The 27,254-nt window shown below is 40.2% G+C and overlaps 1 long non-coding RNA gene across 1 annotated transcript; it reads right to left on the bottom strand.

Moving 5' to 3' along the window:
* Positions 1-183: 183 nt before the first annotated feature.
* Positions 184-27,013, bottom strand: LOC148875886 (uncharacterized). The gene is made up of 2 exons (XR_016105333.1): positions 26,498-27,013; positions 184-676 (listed from the first exon to the last, which is right to left on the bottom strand). It is a non-coding gene; the product is annotated as an uncharacterized LOC148875886 (long non-coding RNA).
* Between the last annotated feature and the right edge of the window lie 241 nt (positions 27,014-27,254).

The raw sequence follows: 27,254 nt of genomic DNA on the forward strand, positions 1-27,254 counted from the left end.
TGCTCAAGGAGCAGAGATAGAACTAGTTATCAGGCGGATGAGTTGTGGGTCTATTCGTCTTTGGCTGTTGTACATAATATCAGAGAAGCTAGAGAGGTGGGAGGATGAAATTATCTCCAGGTAGTTATATTTTTAGCCCTACTGAATGACCCATACAGCAGAAACTTACACATGAACACGGTATTTTAGAGATAAGCTTCTCAATATTCCTGAGTCAAAACTCTTTTCATATCATATCTTTTCCGTATCATAGATTTTCCATTTTTTTTGAGTCAAATCCATTCTTTGTATTACACTGAACTTTAATCTCTATTTTTTTTCTTTTTATTTTCTGGTATTACATAACGCATTCGGTTGGCCTGAATTACCATTTTACACTGCTTTGGGCTTGGGCCTTCAGGCTGGGCCCGTTCAAAATTTGGAAAAATCCAACTTGACCCTGCTCGAGTCGCACTCCTAAACAAGCATTAGATCTATTGACTTTACCACAGAGAGCCTGTGTGCAATGTACATGCATGTAGAGGTGTCAAACCTGGATGCTTAGCGCTTGAGCCTATTTTGATATGTATGGTGCCTGCATTTCTAGGTGAATTTGACGAGCTTTGAGATCCGCTCACTGGGTATCAAGTTTCCTAACTCTTCTAAGTCAACTCTGTAGGCAATCATCCATGAAAAACTGTATAGAAAAAAAAAAAAACATTTCATCAAACTTGATACCTTGACTGTTCACACAAAGAAAACAAGCTTAGATCTGCGGAACTTGACTATAATAATAAGCACATTTTCTTCAACAGCAAGGCAGAGTTAGAAACGCCCAATATGAATCAACTACTCGATGATCAGGTCAGGTCTTTGGGTTCCACAAACGAGCATTTTAGAAGGCACGGGAGGTGTATGCCTCATACACCTCTTGCATGAGGCATGCTAGAGGCGTACAGAAATGAAAGAATAGAAAAGGAAAGGGAGGAGAAGGGGAGAGAATTTTGGCTGGGGACTCTGCCCCCAGACCCCCTTGGCTTAAGCCTCCCCAGACCCCACCAACCCCAACACAATGCAGCCCAATTTGTTTGCTTTTTCTTTATCAGTAGCAAAACCGTTTCATTAATGAAAAAAAAGGGAGATAGGTACAGAGGCAGGAGGAGATAAACTCTCTTAACTCCCCCAAGAAGCTAAAAAATTATAGATAAGCCCAAAACATTTGATTTCTGCCCACCCCTTGTCTGGCCAGTGCATCAGCAAAAGAGTTGGCACACCTCTTGACCCACTGCAATCTCACTATCAAGCCCCAAGTCAACTAAAGATTATTTTTTATTCAAGTAGGGTTGTTCATCGATCTGATGAAACCGGCCAAACCAACCAACCTGACCCAACTTGACCCAAGTTGGTCGGTTTTCTAATAATTTCAATTGGCTTTGGTTCAGCAATTTTTCTAGACCATAGATACATATTAACATTTTATATTTTATATTTTATATTTAAATTTTTTAATATGGGAAAGTGGGAAATTCCCATATTTCCTAGTTTAAAATATTTTATATTGTAAATTTTATTTTTTTTTAAATTTACTTTTTTAATAATACCATTACAATTTCTTAAATTTAAACCTAATTTTTAAATTTAATTTTAAAGTTTAATCTTTTGAACCAACTGACCAAACCAATACAACCTGGGTTGGCCAGTTTTCACCAATGATTGGTGGGTTTCGGGTGACCAACTCCCCAACCCAACCAGGTCAGTTCTATTGGCCAAACAACCTCTAACCGAACCAAACCAACCCATGAACACCCCTACATTTAAGTAACTCCACATGCTACTCTACTCCTTTTTCAACCATTCTATTACCAAACAACCTCTTTCCTCAATTGGGCCTGAAAAAATAGCAAAAATCTCACCCTCATCATTCCCAAAGACGCCTCCAGTGCCTGAAGGGCTGGGTTTTCCATCACTGCTGCCATCAAAATTCAACTTTGTGAAGCCAGGATCCAGAAGAGATCACAATGGATGAGGAATTACTAGGGGCCAAATAAGCCACTTCCTTCCAATTGTTCAGCAGAGCTGTTGTAGAAATGTCTTGAAATAACTTCACAGATATCAACTATCGTACGACCCTTATAGTGATTACCTCAATAATTGCCCCTCTATTCCTATGCTTACCAGAAAATATCCTCTGATTTCTTTCCTTACAAATTGTCTAGTAAACTGCAGTCCTTGTGCATCTCTACAATACCTTCCCCCTCTTCTTTCCAACTACCAGCAAAAGAATCAAAGAGGCTTCATACATCTTGTTTGTTCGATATATATATATATATATATATATATATATATATATATATATATATATATATATATATATATATTTTTTTTTTTTTTTTGTGTGTGGGTGGGTGGGTGGGTGGGTTGGGTGGGGGGGTTCAGCTAGTGTTATTTATCTTCATTCTTCTTATTATAAGACATTTTCATTAAAAAAAAAACAAAAAATAAAATAAGATGAGATGAAATCCTCCTTCATCCCCCCCCTCCCCCTTCTTCCTCCTCATCCCCCTCCTCTTAAGGAGGCTATGTGCTTGGGAGGCTTATGCCTCTTACATTCTGAATTATGCTTCGCACCTCCAAGTAGTGGAATGCCTCATATCATGCCTCTGTGTTTTAAAACATTGCTGGAAAACTAATGCTAATGATTTTAGATTTAGCAAAACATAGATTTGCAAGGGTATGGAAGGAACAAACCAACAAATTAATTAGACCACCAGCTCCAAATCCGATGACAATACCATAATTTTCAATGACAACCCTCTCTCATCTCTACCCCCCATAGTGATAGCTATCTAGACTAGAATGGTTAAGAAATACATCAACCTTAAAAACTACTTATGAAAACAGTGTTGAATATGGAGCAAAAGCAGCATCAAAGGCCTTGAAGAAATTCAAGGTTTTGAGTCTTCACCTGAGGGGGACATTCACCTGCCAAAATGAGCCTACTAGCTCTAAAAGTCATTACCCTTCTGTGAATATCATTCTTTTGTTGTTGAATACAAATACTGTACATCCATTGTAGCAATTGCTTCAGTTGACCAAAACCCACTTAGAGGAGAAACATAAAGACCTCAAATTCTCCTTTATAGGCAGTTTCTTAACTGCTAGAATCAGCCTCAACTACTAATAGCATATAACAGAACCAAGAGAACAAAGACATACATTACTTGCTTACTGTTCCAGGTAGAATGTAGAGCCTAATAAACAAAGCTAGTCAGCCAAACTTCAGTTTAATTCAGATAACGGAACTACATACAAAAGCCCTCGGGGAGAGTGTTGACTCCTGGTCCCATTTAATAATCATAAACCATTTTAATATTCTTTTTTTTCCATAACTTGATACTTGTACCTTTTTTGGGTAATTAGTTGCCACTGATACAATAATCCACAAGTACCTTAAATCAGCATATCTCTGTTCTGAAGCTAGGCAGACAGATTTACCCTTGGTTTAGTATTGAGGTTCTTTAGAGAAGAAAATGTGAGATGGCAAAGATACAAGTAGATGGGATGCCTAACTAGTAACTAATGCCCGAACCCTAAAACAGAAAATGTTTTTTTAGGAGTTAGGACCATTATGTGATGCTCAAGCATTTGACGGCCTGAAAGTATAAAACCGCAAGAAGAAAAGAAACTCAGATCATACCAAATCCCAAGCCTATCATCAGGACCAAACTCATAATTAGATCCATACCCATGTCCAAACCTATGTCTTTTACCCATTCCTATTATCCATATCCATATTCCTATTTCTAGCTCATATCCATGCACAAAATCCAAGTCCATGACCAGTCAACCCATTAATTGGTGCATGATTTGGGAATCAATGCAAATTCAATGAACTTGGTCTTGAAGTTTTCTTAGAATCAAAGAAGGCATATGGAAGGTCAATAGTCATCTTGAAGTCTTAGTCACTAAGAAATGTATGGAGGGTTAAAATTGTAGCCATGGTTCAAAGTATCGATACACCCAATACAGTAGCTAACTTTTTTTTTTTGTCTTTTTTTTTCAAAAAAGATTCAGGGGGTTGATCTTAGGCTTGCCCACCCTGTGAAACAGTTAAAAATCCCCAAAGGCCTTAATTTTGTGTACCAAAAGCCTTCCATGCCAATACAATACCATATGCCCGATACGGGGCATACCATGTCGAAACTTTTAACCTTGATTGTAATTTTTAAACTCGGCAGTGAATGAATAGAGTATTTTTCCTAAGCATTTGTGCCTTGGTGGTGTGGCTCCATCATTTTCTTATAGGTATGACTCCTCTAACTGATTGGTGTAACTCTAATCTGGAATTAGGGTTCTAAGGTGACTCCAAAGACTGTAATTCAAGGCTGTGTGGTTTAGCCCACTACTATCTTTCTCGGCATCCTATTACATATCTATTATTCTCAAGTTGCATATCTGGGTTTTTGGGCCACTGTATCAATTTGCCATCAGAGCTCTAGGTTGTTTCTTGCCAATGGAAATTAGAAATTTGCCATGGCAATTATGACTTATTCTCAAGTTGCCATTGGTTGTGAGTTGGATCAAGGATCAAAAACTTGCAACATATCAGGGCATATCAGCCGATACATATCGTATCGGGGGCTTCCCGATATGCCCCTATAGGGGGTGTTTCAGGGTTTGTCCTAATTCAGGAGGTAAACCGGCCTTAAATCAACCCCTCTGAATCAATTTTAAAGAAGAAGTAAAAAAATAAAAATAAAAAGCGAGCAACGATACAGGCCGATACATCTTGAACCTTGAGTTGGATACAAAGTGAGGAATTGAAGCTATGCAATTACAGCAATGAAGAGAAGAAAATTAGATGGCTGACAAGAGACGTGGAAGTAACTTTTAATTGGATTACATGTCATGCTAACTCCTTAGCTGATGCATTGGCCAAACAAGGGTGGGTGGGGAGAGAGACCTTATTCTGGACACAATTGAAAGTGAGGGGTATTGGTGTGGGGAGAGAGAACAGATTTTATCTCTCACTGTCTTACTTGGCACTGTTGTATTTCTATACTATGTACACTTCTTAATTAATCATTAATAAATCTATGCAGTTATTGATAAAAAAAAAAAATCAGAACCGACTGATTGACAATGTGATGATTTATTGTTGGTACACAATATTGTAGAAGGCTGACTGATTGACAATGTGATGATTTATTGCTGCAACTAATGCAACAAATAGAGAACGTAAGTGATCGTTTCACTAATTTGAAGATGGAAGACACTAGTCAACCACATCTCAACAGCAAGCAATACCACTAACAACCATAAGCAAGCCACATCAATCAGCTGGAAACAACAATGGTAAAGCTTCAGCTAGGACATCAAAACGTGACATTGAATGCTACAGGTTTAGAGGTAAGGGTGACTTTGTTTCCATGTGTTCTACTAAAAATCTTAATCTTTGTGAAGAAGAGGAAGAACAACAAGAAAAAGATGAGCAAGTAGAAGAGGAGGTTAATGATCAAGATAAGATTGATTGAGCTCCAAACGTTATTATGGTGGTATGTCTTATTTTGACTGCTCCAAAGGAAACTGTTAAAGGAGATTGGCTTTGCACCAACATCTTTCACAAACTAATGTGAAATTTAGAAATCAATATATAAAACTTATCACTGATGGTGGTAGCAGCACAAACATGGTCTCATAAGAGCTTGTTGACAAATTGTAGTAAACAACTAAGTACCCATAACCATACAAAGTTGAATGGGTCAATGACATGACAATTGACAATTCCAATAACTAGACATTGTTTAGTTACTTATTCTATTCTATAGGCAATTGTTATGTTTGTTGAGCAAGAGCAAGAGAAGAGAGGAGAGAAGAGAGAAGAGAGTGAAAGCTGAACCACTGTAGTCGAAATAGCAGAAAAGAGGAGAAGAAGAGATGTTGAAACTGTCGAACTGTACTTCGAGTCGACTATGCCTTTATTTATATATAAGTGAAGTACAAAGTACAAGAATTTACTGGGATAGCCCTAATTAGTGATGGGACACCCAGAAGACTTAAGACATAAACAAGATTAGGCCCATTAGCAAAGGCCCAGTTACAAGATAAGTTTAACATAAGAATGGGCTAATAGGAATTCTTATCAGCCGAACACACTCAAGCCTTCTAACATATCATTCTAACACTCCCCCTCGAGCTAAACATGAATATCAATCATGTTTAGCTTGCCAAGTATGTCCTTGAACTTTGTAGTTGCCAGCCCTTTTGTTAAAACATCTGCAATCTGCATTTCTGATGGAGTATAAGGCACACAGAGTTCCCCTGAAACAATTCTCTCTCTTACAAAGTGTCGATCAATTTCAATATGTTTTGTCATGTCATGTTGTACTGGATTATTGGCAATGTTGATAGCAGCTTTATTATCACAATACAACTTGAGAAGACCTTCAGTCTTGATACCAAGCTCATTAAAGAGAGTTCTGAGCCATAAGAGTTCAGCAACCCCGTGTGCCATAGCTCGGTATTCTGCTTCTGCACTTGATCTAGCCACAACATTCTGCTTCTTACTGCGCCATGTGACTAGGTTTCCTCCCAAGAATGTACAGTAACCTGAGGTTGACTTTCTGTCTCCAATAGACCCAGCCCAATCAGCATCAGTGTAGGCTTCAATTCCAAGTCTGTTGTTCTTCCTGAATAGAATTCCTTTCCCTGGGCAAGTTTTCAAGTATCTTAGAATTCTTTCCACTGCTCTCATATGAGGAGTCTTTGGAGAGTGCATGAATTGACTGACAACATGCACTGCATAGGCAATGTCTGGCTGAGTGAGGGATAGGTAATATCAGTTTTCCTACCAATTTTTGGTACCTTTCCTTATCACAGTATTCCTCACCCATTGATTCTTGTAATCCATGGTTCGGTTCTATTGGTGTGTCTGCTAGCCTGCACCCCATCATGCCTGTTTCTTTTAGGAGATCTAGCACATATTTTCGTTGACATATGTAGATTCCTTCTCTTGATCTAGCAACTTCAATCCCGAGAAAATATCTCAAGTTTCCCAGGTCCTTGATCTCAAATTCTGAAGCTAAGAACTCCTTCAGCCTCTTCATCTCTTTCACATCATTTCTAGTAATCACCATATCATCCACATAAACAATGAGAGCTATAAGTTTTTCATCCTGTCTCCTTGTAAACAATGTATGATTCGCACTGCTCTGAGTGTACCCCACTTTCTTCATGGCCGTACAAAGTCTCTCAAACCATGCCCGGGGAGATTGCTACAAGCCATACAAAGCTTTCCTTAGTTTACACACCTTCTTTCCAACATTATATCCAGGTGGGGGTTCCATGAATACCTCTTCATGTAGATCACCATTAAGGAAAGCATTCTTCACATCCAGCTGATGAAGTTCCCAAGAGAATTTTGCAGCTAATGACAGTAGAACCCTGATTGTGTTGAGCTTTGCTACCGGGGCAAAGGTTTCCTTGTAGTCAATTCTTTCCTTTTGTGTATATCCCTTTGCCACAAGTCCGGCCTTGTATCTTTCAATTGACCCATCTTCCCTGTGCTTTACTGTGAATACCCACTTGCACCCAACAGTGCCTTTCCCTTTTGGCAGGTCCACTAATTCCCATGTTCTTGCTTTCATTAGGGCTTTCATCTCTTCATTCATGGCTTCTTTCCATCTTGGATCAGATACCGCCTCTGAATATCTGGAAGGGACACATACAGAGGAAAGAGCAGACACAAAGGAATGATAGGTAGGTGATAAATATGAGTAAGAGACATAATCAGCTATGGAATGCTGAGTGGTGCAAGAACGAACAGGCTTACGGAGAGCAATGGGAATATCCAAATCTGAATTGAGAGAGTCAAAATTACCTTGGATTGTAGAGACAGATTGATCTGAGTCCAACTAGTTGCTATCATGAGGTTGAGGGCCCTTATTCCTTCTACTGTATGTAAGTATCTCTTTCTCTTGCCTGTTGGGATCATCAGGAGCATCAGCTGAAGCTAGAGATGTAACTGGCATAGCGGGAGTCTCACTAGGTCGACCCGGAATGTTACAGCTAGGAGTAGTGGAAGGTGATGAAAGAGGAAGAAAAAAGAAGGAAGAATGAGAATCCTCTTCCATCCCACTAGTCTCCCCCTGAAGAGGATTCTGAGAAGATCGGAAATAGGGTTGAGACTCAAAAAGTACTACATCTCTGGTGACATATTTTTTCTTGGAGACAGGATCATAACACTTATACCCCTTTTGCATAGGAGAGTAACCCAAAAAAAAATTCCCTTTGTAGCTTTAGGATCCAGCTTGGTTTTCTTTGGATCATTCACATGTATGAAGCATGTACATCCAAAAACCCGTGGAGGAAGAGGAAATTCTAGAAGAGTGGGACACAACACAGAGAAAGGGGTCTTCATACCCTGTACCTTAGATGGCATCTGATTTATCAGGTATGATGCAGTGAGAACAACTTGAGACCAATATTGCTTGGGCACATTGTGCTGGAAAAATAAAGCTCAAGCTATCTCAATTAGGTGCTTGTTCTTGCACTCAGCAACTCCATTTTGCCGAGGGGTATAAGCACATGATGATTGATGTAACATGCCTTCGTCTTCCATGAATGAGTTCAAGGATCTTTCAAAATATTCAGTTGCACTGTCTGAACGGAATTGTTTAATCTTCTTATCAAATTGTGTTTCAACCATCTTGCAAAACATCATAGTTATCTATGAAACTTCTTCACGTCCTTTTAACAAATAGATCCAAGTGCATCGAGAATAATGGTCAATAAAACTGATAAAATAATGGAAGCCATCAATGAAGACAATGGGTGAAGGACCCTAAACATCAGAATGGACCAAATCAAAAGGGGCTTGAATTTCATTACTAGAAATTGGATACATTGATCTGCATTGTTTTGACATTTGACACACATACAAATTAAACTTTGACTCGGATGCCCTTACATAAATCAGGAAACAACATTGCTAAAGAAGAAAAAGACAAATGACCTAGCCTAGCATGCCACAAGTGCAGCCTAGCTCTTGACTCCACACTTTCTGGACTAGTAGTAGCAGAAGCTTATAGTGCTGAACTGACATCTGCATCAAAATAGTAGAGGCCCTCATACTCATGACCACTCCCAATCATTCTCCTCGCTAATCTGTCCTGAAAAACTCAATGAGAGGGAAAAAAAGTTATACTGCAGTTCAAATTTCTTGTAAGCTTTGAAACAGACAACAAATTTGATGTAAGACTAGGAACATGTAAGACTGATTTAAGAGAGAGATCCTTGCTTAGGTCAACCACTCCCTTTCCCGAGATGGTGGAAAGGGACCCATCAGCTACTCTCATCTTATCCCGGCTAGACAATAAATGATATGAGGAGAATAATGAGGACATATGTGTCATATGGTCAGTGGCTCCTGAGTCAATCACCCAAGAGCTAGAACTAATGGAACTAGTTGCATTAAATGCAGAGGTTGTACCTGATTTGGCAAGAGAGGTGGAAGCTAAAGGATTGTTCTTTAGACGGACAAATGCCCGGCTGAGAACCTCTACCTCACTAGCTGTAAAGCCCAAGGTACTTGGTCCAGAGGAATCAACAACCTGCTTTGTGGTGGAAGAGGACACTGGCTGAGTACTCTGTGAGATGTCACTACTAATGTTGGTGGCAAGATTCCCACTTGCTGTGTGGCCCTTATGTTGCCTTTTTTCCTTTCTCAAAGCAGCTGGCTTCAGATGAGGGTACAAGACCCAACATTTCTCCTTTGTGTGTTTCTCACCACCACAATGGGTACACTTGAGGGACTTCTTGTCTGAAAATCTGCTTCCCTTAGTGGATACTAAGGCTGAATGTTCTCCAGATAGTTCTGTTGCTTGTGTCTGGGAGTCAACCTACATCTCCTTTCTCCTCTTCTTCATTCCTCACCAAGTAGTAAACGTGATGAAGCTCAGGTAATTCATCTCTCCCTAGAATCCGTGACCGTACACCTTCATATATAGGGTCTAAGCCTGCTAGGAACTTGAAGGCTCTGCCCTCCTCAATCTGCTTGTCATGCCTCCCCTTATCCTTGGCATTTTCCCAATCCAAAATCATGTGATGGTCAAGCTCTTCCCAGAGACCTTCCAATGTTGCAAAGTATGTTGCCACAGACATGTCTCATTGCCTTAGGGCTGCAATGTCTTGGTTCAGCCTGTAGATTCTAGCATTATTCTTCTTTTGGCCATATGTCTTAGATACTTTCTCCTAGATTTTGGTGGCTGTAGGAAAATGATGAACAGTTCTGGCCACCCGAGGAGTCATGGAGGCCAGCAACCAAGACATAACTGTGGCATTTTCCTTGCGCCACACAGTGTATTCAGGGCTGCTGATTTCTGGTTCCTTTTTATCTCCATCCTAATAGCCTGAGAGTTCACGAGAGGTAATGAACAGTCTTGCTGAGACAGACCATTCTCTAAAGTTATACTCATCCAATAGCACACTTGTGATCTGCAAGCTATGCAGATTAGGGTTCTCCAGGTTTGAGGACCTTATAATAGATTAGTTATCTTTAGAAGAAATTTCACCGGATAGTGATGACATCCTAACTTTGGTCAAGGAGTTGTTCACAGCACTGTTGGGTGGTTCTGGTTAGGGCTGGCCGAAGTAGTCACAGAGTTCACAGTGCTGATAGCACACCAGATAGGCTTCACTTGGACTAAACCAGTTCGGGTACAGCAACAAGGAAAAAAAAAACTGTAACTGAACCAGTTCACAGAGATGGAGTAGGGCTAGTAACCGACCTGGAAATGATCTGTAATTGAAGTCACCACAGTTCTATAAAGGTCTTTCTGAACCAGTTCTGATGCAGGTTCTGATCAGCCGAAGTAACCTCAGTAGGTCCTGACAGCTCGCAACACATTTTTAGACTTGTCGAGACTGTCACAGTTCTGATGTAGTTCTGTTACAGCAGAAAAAGGTGTTCTAGGCTGGTAACCGACCTGTGCTATGCAGACTCCACTTGAACTTCGAGTACTGCAATTGTAAAGGGAGTTCCCCTCCTTACAGACAACATTAGGACTGCTGAAATCAGTCCTCAACTAGGTCTGTCCTATACAGACCTCTTCTTAGCAACCGAATAGCTGCTAACTACTAGAAACTAGTAGGACTCCAGCTTCAGGGTCTTACCTCCCTTGCGCCCTACAACCAAGGGAAACCCTAGGTCAAACCTTGTGTTGTTCTCCTGCAACCCTAGGGTTTCACAGCAGCAACCCAGATAAAAAAAAAGTGAAATACAACAAGAAAGAGGAGATGGCGTCAGCAGTAACCAGAAAGGTGCTCAATGCTCTGATACCATGAAAGCTGAACCACTGTAGTCGAAGTAGCAGAAAAGAGGAGAAGAAGAGATGCTGAAACTATCGAACTGTACTTCCAGTCGACCATGCCTTTATTTATATATAAGTGAAGTACAAAGTACAAGAATTTACTGGGATACCCCTGATTAGTGATGGGATACCCAGAAGACTTAAGACATAAACAAGATTAGGCCCATTAGCAAAAGCCCAGTTACAAGATAAGTTTAACATAAGAATGGGCTAATAGGAATTCTTATCAGCCGAACACACTCAAGCCTTCTAACATATCATTCTAACAGAGAGGAGAGTCGAGTGGATTGAAAACCCTCTAGAATACAGGGGGTGAGTGTAAGAGTTATTATTTATACTGGCCCAGTCGTACAATATAAACAAGGGAGAAATTACAACAATACCCTTGAGGTACTAAACCTGAGTACACAAAACAACTGTCAACACTCCCCCTCAAGTTGGAGCATAGATATCAATCATGCCCAACTTGTCAAAAGATCATGATGTCTTGAAAGGTTTACACCCTTTGTAAAGATGTCTGTAAGCTGGTTCTCAGAAGTGACATAGGGAGTACACACTTCACCTGTGATAACTTTCTCTCTGATAAAATGCTTGTCAATTTCAATGTGTTTTGTTCTATCATGTAGCACCGGATTGGAAGCAATGCTTATAGCTACTTTGTTATCACAGAATAGAGTTATAGGTTTGGCCACTGGGAAACCCAACTCACACAACAATTTTTCTATCCACATGCCTTCAGCAACCCCGTGGGCCATAGCACGATATTCAGCTTCAACACTGGATCTAGCCACCACATTTTGCTTTTTACTCCTCCATGTAACAAGGTTCCCTCCTATAAAGGTGTAGTAGCCACTGGTAGACTTTCTGCCACTTTGGGATCCAGCCCAATCTGCATCTGTATAAACTTCAACTTTTAAATGTCCGTGCTTTTGAAATAACAAGCCAATACCCGGATACTTCTTTAGATATCGGAGGATTCTCTCTACTGCTTCAAGATGAGAGGACCTAGGAGCATGCATGAACTGACTGAGGACACCAACAGCATATGCAATGTCTGGGCGAGTCATAGAAAGGTATAACAATCTCCCTATAAGCCTCTAAAACTGTTTCACATCCTTGAGAGGTTCACCACGACTGTCACCTAATTTATGGTTGGGGTCAATGGGAGAGTCAACTGGCTTCACCCCATCTTCCCAGTGTCCTGAAGTAAATCTAGGACATATTTCCTTTGAAAAATGAAGATACCCTTCTTTGATCGGGCGACTTCAATTCCAAAGAAGTACCTGGCAGGTCCTAGATCCTTCACTTCAAATTGAGTGACAAGAAAAAACTTCAACCTCTGAATTTCATCCTCCCAGTCACCAGTAACAATAATGCCATCCACATATACAATTAGAGCAACAATTTTACCTCCTCGTTTCACAAACAGTGTGTGATCTGATTGACATTGCCTATATTCTTTCTGTTGAACTGCCACATGGAATCTGCTGAACCAGGCTCTTGGTGATTGTTTCACCCGTATAAGGATTTCTTCAACTTGCACACTTTTTGTTCATTGCCTTGAGCCAGAAAACCAAGAGGTTGAATCATGTAAATTTCCTCTTCAAGGTCACCATTCAAGAATGCATTCTTGATGTCAAGCTGGTGTAAATCCCAATCCAAATTAGCCGCAAGAGAGAAAAAGGACTCTAATGGAGTTCATCTTGACAAAAGGGGCAAAAGTTTCTACATAATCAACTCCATATACTTGAGTAAATCCCTTTGCCACTAAGCGAGCTTTATACCTTTCCACTGTTCCATAAGCCTTATACTTGATTGTGAACACTCATTTACATCAAACTGTAACCTTTCCCTTAAGAAGATCAACAAGTTCCCATGTGCCATTTTTGTGAAGGGCATTAATTTCTTCCTTCATGGCATTTGTCAATTCAGGAACTGAAAGAGCTTCTGCCACATTCTTAGGGATAGGGACACTATCAATAAAGGTAAGGAAAGCATAGAATGATGATGAAATGTTCTCATAGGAGACAAAGTTGGAAATGGGATGTTTAGTGGTGCACAATCTAACACCCTTCCTGTGAGAAATAGGACGGTCAAGATAATTAGTAGTAGAGGAATCATTTTCAATAGATTCAAGAACATCATTGGGAGCCAAAATACCTGAGTGAGTATGATCCTCCTCAAAGGAGTCTGGTGGCACTAGAGGTACAACTTCCGGATTCTCCACAGCTCTTGAATTTAGTTGGCCTTTGCGACGACGAGAAAAAACACGCAAAGGCGGAGGGTCAGGGAGAGAGGGAAGCTGAACCAACTTCTCCTCATGCCTACACTCCCCCTGAGGAGAAACAGGAAAGAAAGGCTCATCTTCAAAGAAAAAAACATCCATGGAGACATAGAATTTCCGAGAAACAGGATCAAAACAATAGTATCCCTTTTAAGTGAATGAGTAACCAAGAAATATGCAGGAATTAGCACAAGAATCCAATTTCCCACGGGTGGGAGACAAATTTTGGACAAAACACCAGCAACCAAAGACATGAGGAGGAATAGAAAAAAGAGGAGCCTTAGGAAAGAGAAGTTGATGTGGGGCTTTGTACTCTAACCGACGAGAGGGCATACGATTTATAAGGTAAGTGAAACAAAGAACAGCTTCAAGCCAAAAACGTTTGGGAACATCCATATGAAGTAGTAAACCCCGAGCCACCTCAAGGAGATGTCGGTTCTTCCGTTCGGCCACACCATTTTGTTGTGGCGTGCGGGCACAAGAGCTACGGTGAAGGGAACCACACGAAGCAAAAAACTCCGTGAGGTCACTATGAAAAAATTCTTTTGCATTGTCTGATTGAAAAATTTGGATTTCAGTTTGAAATTGAGTGAAGACCATCCGTTGGAAGTCTTGAATGATTTTTGGTACTTCTTCCCTAGTTCGCATCGGGTATACCCAAGTATATCTAGAATAATCATCAATGAGGGTAATGAAATACTTGTAGCCACTCTCAGATGGTAAAGTAACAGGGCCCCATACATCAGAATGAACAATGTGAAAAGGAGATTCAGATTTACTATTTCTTTGAAGAAAATGAGTTCTACAATGTTTACTTAACTGACACGTTTGACAAGAAAAATCAGAAACAAACACTGATTTAAACAATTTTAGGAATACAACTTTCAAAGATTCAAAAGACAAATGACCAAGACGACAATGCCATAAATAGACTTTTTTCTCATAGGACTGACTCATAGACTCTGTAACATGAAGACCAGCCTTATTCTCCAACATTTAAAGTCCATCAGCCATACGTTCCCTACCAATCGTCCTCCCCGAGGCCAGATCCTGAATCACACAATGAGAAGGGAAAAAAGTCACTAAGCAATTCAAGGAATTAGTAACACTACTAACAGAGAACAAATTAATGGGAAATTTTGGAACATGAAGGACATCAGAAAGGGTAAGACCAAGAGGAAGAAAAAGAGTTCATTGACCAGCTATGGAAGTGTATGATCCATCGGCTAGTCTCACATTGTCTCTTCCAAAAAGAGGGTGATAAGTTTGAAAGTAAGAGGACGTACCAATCATGTGTTTTGACACTCCATAATCAATGATCCATGAAGAGTCATGGGTGTGAGAAGTAGCATGGAAAGCAGTGGTAGGGTTACCTAACGTAGATGCAAATGAGATTGAGGGAGGAGCATCCATCAACGAATTGCTCCACCATAGAGCTCTAAATGGTCACGGAAGGAATTCATAATATCCTCCCTCGGGTCAGGTCCAGTGAGATGTGTCTGAGTCATAGTAGAAATGGGGGGTTGATTCTCCCGAGTAGCCATATGGCCATGTGATATTTCTTTGTACCTTGTTGTTCGGACCTCTTATTCACCTCTGAACCTTGCTTCTTAGTCAGATCTTGAGCCCATTTTTATTTCCCATGAAGATCCCAACAGGTATCTTTGGTGTGTCAGGGTTTCTAGCAATGAGTGCACCACAATTTTTCCTTATCTTCTGTTTTTTTCTAGTGATCTCCTTTCCTGGAGGAAGATCCCACACCAGTAGAGACACCCCCTTTTGCTACCAACACAACAGCATCCCCACCAGGGTGGTTCATCAAATTTCTTCTAGTTTCTTCAGACTGTACAAGAGCATAAACTTCTTGAACAGATGGGAGATCTTTAGAGTTAAGAATCTGAACCCTGATAGATTCATACATAGGATTCAGACCATGTAAGAATGCAAACACCCTTTTCTGGGAGACCAGTTGCTTGTGCTTTTTGGCATCCTCATCACACTTCCAATCCACACTCTGGTAGTAATCCAACTCCTTCTAGACAGAGGTCAAGTCAGAGTAATAAACTGATAAACACCTCTCCCCCTGTCTACAAGTAGATGATGCTGCCTGCAATTGATAAATTTTGGCATAGTGTCACAATTCTGAATATGTAGACTTTGCTTGTTCCCAGATTTCATTTGCAGTTTCAGCCCACATGAAATTCTTCCTTATTTGAGGTTGCATGGAAACCAAGAGCCAAGACATAACAATATTGTTTTCCTGATTCCATCTATCATATTCAGCACTCACAGAAGATGGTTCTTTTATCCTCCCATTAATATTAGCATATTTTCCCCCTTGCACAGGTGTATAATTTGATCCCTCTTGACCACTCTAGGTAATTTAAACCATCAAGAGGGACAACAGCCATAGGAAATGATAGGTCACCCCCACCCATTCCATTCAGCATTGAGGAAACTCCAGATGTGGCTGAATCTTCATTGCCCATGATATCAGAATAAAACGAAACAGCAACCAAATGAGTACTGTCATACAAGGCTATTGCAGAAACAGGCCCTTCTGACCTCCAGTTTCACTGGGAGCAAAATCAAAACACTGTTGTTGCAGTACTAGTACAAGTCCTTCTAACCTACGATTTCACTGAGAATAAAAAATCTGAGCACTGCTGTTGCAGTATTGAAACAGGTCCTTCTGACCTACGGTTTCACTGAGAACAAAGTCTGAACACTACTGTTGCAGTACTGAAACAGGTCTTTCTGAACTACGGTTTCACTGAGAACAAAGTCTGAACACTGCTGTTGCAGTACAAGAACAGGTCTGTATGACCTACGGTTTTGTAGGAATAAAAAATAAATACTGCAGTTGCAGTACATCACTAGGTCTGAATGACGTAATCAGTAGGCCTGATAGCCAACTAGTCAATGAGAACAACAGGGTAGTCGAACAATCAATCAATAAGATTAATACAATATCAGCTTCAGAGCATCAACAGTCCATAATACCAAAAGAAAACAGCTGAATACAATTACTTTGTTAAGGAATATAATCAATCAATAGTCCATCAATCGGCTGAACAGACAATCAGCAGGGCAGCCGAACAGAAGATGACCAGTACCTCTTTTAGTTTCAGATGATAGTCTCTCTGTAAACCAGAACTCCCTCTATGAACCTCAAACAATAGCCTCTCTACAGTCGAGCAGACAAGAGGTACAACTTCTGGGCTGGAAGATGAAAAGACTCTGTGACTTCTGGGTCGAACTGAGTACACCAGATTGGGAGTTCGATGGAGACAGCTCTGGGAGATGAAAGGTCACTATAACTTCTGGGTCGAACTGGATGCAACAGCTTAGCATTTTGAGGGATGCAGCTCTGAGAGATGGAAAGACCATCTGCACGACATTGAACAGCAAGTTTGCTTGACACCACCCTTCAGGCCTAGACGACTTGCTCTGATACCATGTTAAGCAAGTGCAAGAGAAGAGAGGAGAGAAGAGAGAAGAGAGGAGAGTCGAGTGGACTGAAAACCCTCCAGAATACAAGGGGCGAGTGTAAGATTTATTATTTATACTAGCCCAGTCGTACAATATAAACAAGGGAGAAACTACGACAGTACCCTTGAGGTACTAAACCTGAGTACACAAAACAACTGTCAACAATGTTGATTCAGTGTGGCATGACATAATTCCTATTTGAATTTCTCACATCTTATTAGGAAGATCATAGATCTATGATAGAAAGGTACAACATGATGGGGAAGCCAACACCTATTCATTATTTTATAAGGGAATAAAGCCAAGTTGTTGCCCATGAATGATGAAGAGCCTCTTATGAAGAGACAAGACACCATAGAGGTGTAAATCGGGCCAAGCCGCCTGCGGCCCGGCATGGTCCAACATGATTTTGAGCCGGCCCGACCCGATGGTTCACAAGCCACGCTGCAACTTGGCACGATTGTATGGGCCAATGGGTAGTGTCGGGCTTGGGGTTTCAGGTCAATAGGCCAAGCTGGGCCGGCTCACATTGTCGTGTCGTGTCGCCTGTGGCCCGCAAGCTGGCCCGGCCTTGCCCGCAGTGAGCCATGCTTGGCCCACCCGAAGAACTAGCCATTGGAGACCCCCCAACGACTAGTTTCATGTTTTTTTGGGGGGGTTGCCCCCCCCCCCAACTATATACAACTATATAGAGGAGTATTTATGTATTTTGGCTTTAAGGGGAGATAAAATGACAAAAATGCCCCCCAACAACTATATAACAACTAGTTTAGGGGGAATTTAGGTAAAGTGATAAATGACTTTATAATGACCAAAATACCCCACCTAACAACTAAAAACAACTAGTTTTTAGGGTATTTTGGAGAATTAAATTATTTTCAATTCCTATTAATAGCCTTATCCTCCACCATTCTCACCACACCAATTTCCATACTCTCTTAGTCCCTTCTACTCTCTCAAATCTCAATCTCTTTTCATACATCATATTCTCACATATAATCTCACTCTCTCTACTCTCCAATTCTCAACTTAATTCAAGTTTCAACAAGAAGGCTTGCTCGGGTCTCACAAGTTAGCAATTTGGGAAACTTGGAGGCTTCAACTATTGAAATCAAGTTGAAATTCCGAACCGACAATCTGGGTAAGTGCAATTAAAGTAATTTTTATTTTTTTACAATTAAAAAAAATGGTTGGCTCCTCCTCTTGTTCTTGACACCAATTCCCCAACGTAGTCAATGTTGAAGATGTCGATGTTCTGTCGCAATATGATAGTGTTAGTTATGGATGCTGCTAATATTGCCAACATTCTCACCCCTAGTACTGCTAGGGCAAAGAAAAAAGAAATCACTAGGTTGATTAGCCCGATTTGGACAATATTTAAAATAGAGGAAGTTGAGGGGAAGGGAAAGAGAGCCGCCTGTCAAAAATGTAGGAGTGACTATCTATAGTGGTAGTGGTGGTACTAGCCACTTGGACAGACATTTGAAGCACCATTTGATGAAAGAAGGGAAAGAAATATCACAAGCACAAATAGGAAGTGAGATTTTTTATAGTTTTAAATATTCCCAAGAAAATGAGGCAAGAATTAGCAAAATATATTGTGTATGCTGAACATCCATTTTTATTAGCTAAAGATAATAGTTGAAAAATTTTTACATGGATCTATAAATCCACAATTTAAAAAAGTTTCTAGAAATACTATTAGAACAATGGGGAATGCAACAATTAGAAGTGGAAGGAGACTCCAAACTAGTAATAGGATGGATGCAAACTAGAAACCTGGGAGTGTGGTCTTTTAGACAGCCTCTAAGAGAGATTATTAGCTTCGCAAGGGAGATTGGGGTGCATTTTAAGTGGGTAAGAAGGTCAGCAAATGGAATGGCCGACACCTTAGCTAAGAAAAGAGTTACTAGGGAGGCTTTGTTTTGGGCTTGTTTGTAAGTTTTTTATTTTCTTTTTCCATCCATTTTGTGGGTAGTAAGCCTGTAATCTTTTCAATTATCTAATGAAAGTTATCGTTTCCTATCAAAAAAAAAATACTATTATAACAGATGCTTTAAAAAATTTTTATTCATACAAACAAAATTTAATTTCTATGTTATCAAACCTTAAATCCAAAATTGCAATTACTTCTGATATTTGGACATCTAGATTTAACATAAGTTATATTTGTGTTACCGGTTATTTTATTGATGAAAAATGGCTTTTACATAAAAAAAATTTAAGTTTTACTAGGTTTGAATGGCCATATACTAGCCCAATTATTGTTGTAAGTAGTTTAAATACTTTACATATTTATGGAATTGAAAATAAACTTTTTTTCTATTAGTTTTGATAATGCTAGTAATAATGATTCAGCAATAAATATTTTAAAATATAAATTAAAACCATTTTTTGATGGTAAATTATTTCATATTAGATGTGCATGTCACATTTTAAATTTATGTATTCAAGATGCTTTAAATATTATTTCTCATCATATTTCTATAAATAAAATTTTGCACACATTCCAGCAACAATTAGTGCTACAATCAGTGTAACCTAGTGGTGTGTAGTGTGCAGATCTCAGTGATAATAGAAGTCAGCAAGTGTGCAGAATTGGTGATAACATAATGGGAGACAGTAATGATTATAAACCTAGTGTGATGGTGCCTACAGACTACCTGAATGTTCAGATGACCTCCATTAAGTTAAATGGAGAGAATTATATGCCTTGGGCTAAATCCGTTGAAGTCTTTCTAAAGGCAAAGAAGAAGGTAAAACATATCAGAGAGGAGAAACCCTTCTCTGATTCTCACGAGTATGAAGATTGGGAGCAAGAGGACGCTCAGATCATCACATGGTTGTGGAACAATATGGAACCCAGGATTAGTGTGAACTTCATGTTCCTTGATACTGCCAAAGACGTGTGGGACCATGCGAAAAAAATTGTATTCGGGGCAGGACAATACAACCAGAGTTTATCAGCTTTATCAAGAGTACTTTAATCTGCAACAGGGCAATCAAAGTCTTGAGGAGTACCATGCCAACATGAGGAACATACGTAATGAGTTGAATGTCTATCATCCTCTCACTTCTGATGTCAAGATTCAGCAACAACAGAGAGAGCAGCTTGATGTGACCAGATTTTTTGTGGGACTAAAGTCTGAATATGAACCAGTACGGGCTCAGATATTAGGGGGATCAGCTCTTCCATCCCTAGAAGAGGTATTTGCTCGACTTCGAAGGATTTCTATCGGATCTACTGAGAACTCTAATATCTCAGATAGATCGGCCTTTGCTACATCGAGAGGCCGTGGTGGTAGAAGTGGAGCTCGGGGAGCTCAGTCTGGCCGTGGTGTTGGTAGTGGTTCTGCATATGGCCGAAGTGGCAATGGTGGGTCTACTTATAATCGTGATGGTGGTCGTACTAGGAGCAGAGATTCAGGGGGAGCCCGTGGTAGAGGACGTAGCTCAGGCCCGAGGAAGTGCATTCATTGTGGTATGGATGGACATACCATCAACTATTGTTATGATTTACATGGTCCTCCCTCAACCTGGGCCAATCATGCCGCGACCGATGACTCAAGTTCCAGCTTTAAACAGGAGAATCATTCATCTGACCAGTTGCCTCCTACATCCACAGATGGTCCCATGAAGGAGATGGTGAGTGTTTCCCGTGATGAATATGAGAGGTTTATCCAATCACAGCAGAACACAGCAACTTTTGCTCACTCAGGTATGGCTTGTCTGGCATCTACACCCAATCCCTGGATCATTGACTCTGGAGCCTCCGATCACATGACTGGAACTCCAGGTGTGTTTTCCTCCTTGTCTCATTGCTCAACATCACAATCTGTCACCCTTGCTAATGGTTCCACATCCTCAATTTGTGGTGTTGGTAATGTTGACCTAGATCCTGTATCCCTCTCATCAGTTCTGTATGTTCCTAAATTGCCTTTTAACCTTATGTCTGTTAGTAAGCTGACCAAATCACTTAACTGTTCCATTACCTTTTATCCTTCTATGTGTGTCTTTTAGGATCTCAAGACGGGGATGAAGATTGGTGGAGGGCATGAAGCAGGTGGACTGTATTATCTTGGCGGTGGTGGTGGTAGAACTTCAACAGCTCTCCAGTCATCTCTTTCTCCTCTCTAGTGGCACTGTCGATTTGGTCATCCGTCGCTCAAAGTCTTGAAGTCCTTGGTTCCGTCCTTGAGTCAGCTTTCTGTTTTGGATTGTGAGTCGTGTCAGTTTGGGAAACACCATCATGTTCCCTTTAGTTCTAGGGTTGATAACCGTGTGTCGAGTCATTTTTCTTTAGCTCATTCAGATGTTTGGGGTCCCTATAAAGTAATGTCATATAATGGATACAGATATTTTGTCATTTTTGTGGATGAATTTTCAAGGATGGCGTGGCTCTATTTAATGAAAGAAAGAAGTGAATTGTTTACCATTTTCCAAAAATTTTATGCTGAAATTCGTAACCAATTTGGTACCCATATCAAAGTTTTTCGCTCTGATAATGGCCGCGAATATTTATCCTCATCATTTCAGGAATACTTGGACCAACACAGCATTATACATCAGACCTCGTGTACCTACATCCCACAACAAAATGGGGTGGCTGAGAGAAAGAATCACCATCTCCTTGAAACAGCAAGATCCCTAATGCATCACATGCATGTTCCCAAACCTTTTTGGAGTGATGCAGTGCTTACCTCTTGTTTTCTGATTAATCGGATGCCCACGTTCATCATTGATGTTCAGTTTCCGTTTCAGATCTTGTTTCCCTTTTTGTCTCCGTTCCCTCTTACGCCGAGAGTTTTTGGGTGTGCCTGTTTTGTCCATCATCTGGGTCCTGGGAACGACAAGTTTGATGCTCGTTCTCTCAAGTGCATCTTCATTGGCTATTCTCGGACCCAAAAAGGGTATAGGTGTTACCATCCTGGTTCTCGACGGTCCTTTGTGTGTGCTGATGTCAGTTTCTTTGAGTCTACTCCGTTCTTTTTGGGGTCTGGTGATGCTTCGTCCTTCTCATCACCTCCTCCCCTTCCACTTCCCGTTGTCGATCCTCAGTTTGTTCCAGTTGTGACCAAATCCTTGCCTCCGGTGCCACCACCTGTTGAATGCCCACCTATCCATCATGTGTATACACATCGCCCACGTGCACCGGTTACTACTCCGGCTACATCTCCATCAACGGATCCGGCACCAGAACCCCACTTGGCATCTGAGATTGATCTACCCATTGCTTTGCGGAAAGGTAAACGTACTTGCACCCTTCATCCCATTTCTAATTATGTTTCTCTTACTCACATTTCCGCTTACCATCGCCAGTTTGTTACCTTGTTATCATCAGTTATTGTTCCTAAAGATGTCCAGGAAGCCCTTACCTCTCCAGGGTGGTGTCGTGCCATGGAAGAAGAACTCTCAGCCCTTCATCATAATCATACGTGGGACCTCGCTGCTCTTCCTCCTGGGAAGCAAGCTGTTGGTTGTAAGCGGGTTTATACGGTTAAGTACCTGCCTGATGGTAGTGTTAAACGCCTGAAAGCGCGATTAGTTGCAAAAGGATACTCCCAAACCTATGGCATTGACTACATAGAGACCTTCTCACCGGTTGCTAAGATAGGGTCAGTTCGTGTTGTGATCTCTCTTGCAGCCATGTATGAGTGGCCACTATATCAGTTTGATATCAAGAATGCCTTTTTGCATGGTGACCTACTCGAGGAGGTCTACATGGAGCAACCTCCAGGGTTTGTTGCTCAGGGGGAGGATGGTAAGGTGTGCAGACTAAGGAAGGCTATATATGGGCTTAAACAGTCTCCTCGAGCATGGTTTGGTAGGTTCAGTGAGGTGGTAAAGAAGTTTGGCATGAAACAGTGCAAGATTGACCATTCTGTATTTAGTCACGACTCTCCGAGAGGAAAAATACTGTTGATGGTGTATGTAGATGATATTGTTATTACTGGGAATGATAACATATCTGCAGGATCACTTTCAGACAAAGGATCTGGATAAACTAAAATACTTCTTGGGGATAGAGATAGTGAGATCCAAGTATGGGATTAACCTGTGCCAGAGGAAGTATGTGCTTGATTTGCTGGAAGAAACAGGCTTGTTGGGTGCCAAACCAGCTGAAACACCCATGCACACAAATACCAAGTTAAGCAGTGATATGGGTGAAGTGTTTGAAGACCCTGGCAGATACCGACGACTTGTGGGCAAACTGAACTACCTAACCATTATCAAACCAGACATCTCATTTGCAGTTAGTGTGGTAAGCCAGTTTATGCAAAAACCTCTGACTCCTCACTGGAATGCGGTTCTGAGAATTGTGAAGTATCTAAAAAGAGCCCAGGGTCACGGTCTGATATACGAGAGTGGGGGAAAATAACCAAGGGAAGAACTTAAAATTTTGTCTAATCAACACATTTTCTTCTTCCACCTTTTCTTTTCTTCTTTCCTATTACAAAAGTAGGGGTTTAGCCCCATTTGGCAGCATCCTTGTAACCAATCAGCTTGAGCTATTCTTGGGGTTGAATAATCATGATCTTGTGTAATTGCTTTTCTTATCAAATGTGTTTGCTCTTATGATCATTCAAGTCACCATGAACATTGATAGGTAGAATGAATTCAATTAACCCACTAGAAGTCTAGGTTGTTTCTTTTATTCTTAAGATGATTTCTTCAGCAACTTGTCAACATAGTTTTCAAGGTACCAAGGCGAGGCTAGGCGACAGGGGGGCACCTTGTTGCCTAGTCACTTAGGTGATGCCTAGGCGATGGATTTTTTTTTTAAGTAAAACCATATATCCTAGGGTAGTTCCCTAGGTTCCATAACCATCTTTCCTTGATAATTATTCATAAATTTTCATAAGAGAAGTATAACTTTCATGTTTAAGTCTAGAAAATCAACATTTTATAAGAAAAAAAACAAAGGAAAGAAAATTCAAAAAATATAGGCCCAAATCATTAAAACAATTCTTACATAGCATGAGTTTTGCCTAAAATCCAAGTTAAGGTTTCAAGTTTCAACTATGCGTGTGTGGGGAAAGACACCGCCAAAAGGAGTTCACTTAGGCCATGTTTGGTTCAATTCTCATTTTTTCTCATCTTTACCTAGGAAGAGATTCTATGATGGGCAAGAATAGGAAAAAATGAGCATAATGAGAAAATATTGCTGTGTCTTTTTTCCAAAAAAATAAATGAATTCTTTTTAAGGCAAGAATGAGAATGAATTTAGACCTGCTTGGTTACAATTTCCATTCCCATTCCTTTTGAATTAATATTTTGTGCTATATTTAGGTGTGATTATTTGTAGCCCAGACTAGAAGCCTGGATCAATTCAAACCAAAAATTTCAGGATTGGAACTAGGTTTCGTTTTCAGCCTGGCCTGGGCCCACATTAAGAATTACTTACTATGTGGGTCCCGCACATAAAACCTAATTTATATGCTTTATCATTCTATTGCAAAAAAAAAAAAGTAAAAAGAAAAATTCCAATTCTACCACTATAATATATTGGTTAATTTAACTAGGCCAATTTTAAGACAAATCATGAACTTCTACTAATTGGAACTCAAAATTTAGAATTGTATAACAAAAAATAAATAAGGATCCAACTCCTAGTACAAGTTCTACCAAAAATAAAATCCTAGTACAACAAATAATCACTAATCAGCCATAAGTAAATCAATGCAATTATAAGCCATGACAAAAATCAAAAGATAGGACTATTTTGTCGTCTTTGGGCCTAAGATTAAGAGCCAAAATGTAAGCTAGACACATCTATCCAAATAGTGAAATTGATACAGGTCAGTGCTATCATAATGTGTTGAGAAATGCTTGATGCACTTGTTGCCTTTGAGATTTTGAAGTTCTTTTTCCAAAACATCCTATATGAGCAAGAGTTGCTAGTCAGCAAAAAAGTTATCTTAGCAACATGCCATATCCTTAATGATAGATCAATGTATGCAAATATGTTTCTTCAACAACATGAAACACCACTTATCATGCCAAAATGGCTTGGATACAAATATGCAATTCCTGTCACTTTAATATGACAGTCTCAAACTCACCTTGACTAACCTATATGCATAAACAAGTGTTCAGGTTACCCAAAAAAAAAGTGACCTAAGTTAAGAGCCAAACAAAATGCAGAAGACACTGGAATTGTGGCGATAATAAGATCATGAATCAACTTTAAGAACCTATACTCAAAGAATTAGGAGAATTATACGCTGCAAACCAGAAACAAAGTATTACTCTGTGCTTGCTAACCAGATGGCCCTGCTTGCAACTAGAAGTTTGGGTGCTCCCAACCCAAAATCAGAGTTGGAATTGATCACATGCAAACCGCTTTTAGCAACTATAAGCAGATGGCCCTGCTTGCAATCGTCGGAACTCTTGCCCCAAATAGAGGGGACAAGTTTGGGTGCTCCCGACCTAACCTCAAAACTTTTTTTTTTTTCCTTGTGTTTAATTCTTATAAACAAACTACCAAATTACAAATTAAGTCTGCATCATAAACTAAAAGGATACAACTCACACACGATAACAAAGAACAAAAGAAAATAAATACATATAGCATTTTAGGACTTGCTGAAATCTAACCATCTGAACAAAGTTTGGAAATGGCCCAAATAATAAATTCCTGTCCATATGGCTATGGTGTTTTGGTGTTGAGATTGATGCACTTTAACAAGAGTAATTCCAAGTAAATATGGTGTTGGCTTGTATGCCACTTTCAACCAACACGCTATATAGCATACTCATTCAACCTTGCCCTCAAATAACCATTCAAGATTGCCATCCATGAAACAACATATCTTTCCATCATTCTATCTAACACCTTACGAGCCTCCAATAAATTACCAACAAATTATCATCTACAAACTTCACAGGAGTTCTTAAATATTTTACAATGATTGCATGCAATCTTCAACTTCTTTCACAGCATAAGATGATCAAATAAGGAAGCATACACATCAGGATCCCTCAATATAGAATCGAATAAATTGGCTCCTGGGTTTTGTGTAGAATGGGGAACGTGGTAGAGGTTCTGTATTTTGTTATAAACGATAGATTTTGACAAGGAAAAAAGTCAAAAACACAAAAACTATGATATTTTATGAGATTCTTGTACTACTTCTAGTTTGTCCTAATCTGCCTGCTCTCCTTTGATGATTAAGATGGTTGAGGAAACAACAAAGTAGTTTAAATTTAGGAATGTATAAGAAGGCGGGTGAAAGCATTGCAGGGATTAGCCGTTTTCACGGGAACACAGACCGTTTGAATCTAGACTGACCCCTATTCCTGTTACCCTAAGCAAAGAAGAGGAAGGGAGAGGAGCAAGGAGCAAAATCAGAGGGAGAACGCAAGCTCTTACCAGATTCCACTCTATTGCTAAGACTGCTGTGAATAGCTGAGAGAGAGGAGCAAACCCAAATACGGTACCAAACTTGCTCAAACGAACGGGATCGGCTTCAGTCAGTGCAGGGCCCGTTCGAACACCCATTTCCAAACGAAATCATTTTCATTCATAAGATGCAGTGTATTGGTATTGGGATATGCTCGTCATATAGAATTCCTCACACCGACGTGACAGAAACATTCGACCGTGCATTGGTATTGGGAACATCTCCCGTTAGTATGAGAAATGTTCGCGACGTGCGACTGAAAAATGCTATGAGGTTAGTGTGAGAAGAACTCCATCACTCCGCGGGACATACACAAAAACTATGATATCACAAATCCGTGATAGGATCTGTTCCTCATAAATGGGCATCTCATAAACACATCCACTGTGCATCAGAAACATCTCCAGTAAATATTCACTAATAAGTATAGGAGATGGGATGGCAGGATGTGCATGTAAGACGCCAATGAGGCGCCAGATGTGAGGAACAGATCCGGTCTCCACATGGATTGTATATATACACATGTAAGCTGTGCCATTTTAATGTTACGTTGGAATCCACTTAATACCTGTACCCATCTCGTACGAGTATGACTTCCCTTTTCACGCAGGATGTTGTAAAGTAAACCGAAGTCAAGGGGGTCACCCCGTTGTAACCATAATCACATGTGTTGCATAGTTGCCACCTGTCCTCTAATAAATCTTTTGGGCCCATTGTGATTTGGCC

The sequence above is a fragment of the Nelumbo lutea genome, chromosome 1 (assembly GCF_056320005.1).
Source record: "Nelumbo lutea isolate HS-2025 chromosome 1, American lotus-T2T, whole genome shotgun sequence".
NCBI classification, from domain to species: Eukaryota; Viridiplantae; Streptophyta; class Magnoliopsida; order Proteales; family Nelumbonaceae; genus Nelumbo; species Nelumbo lutea.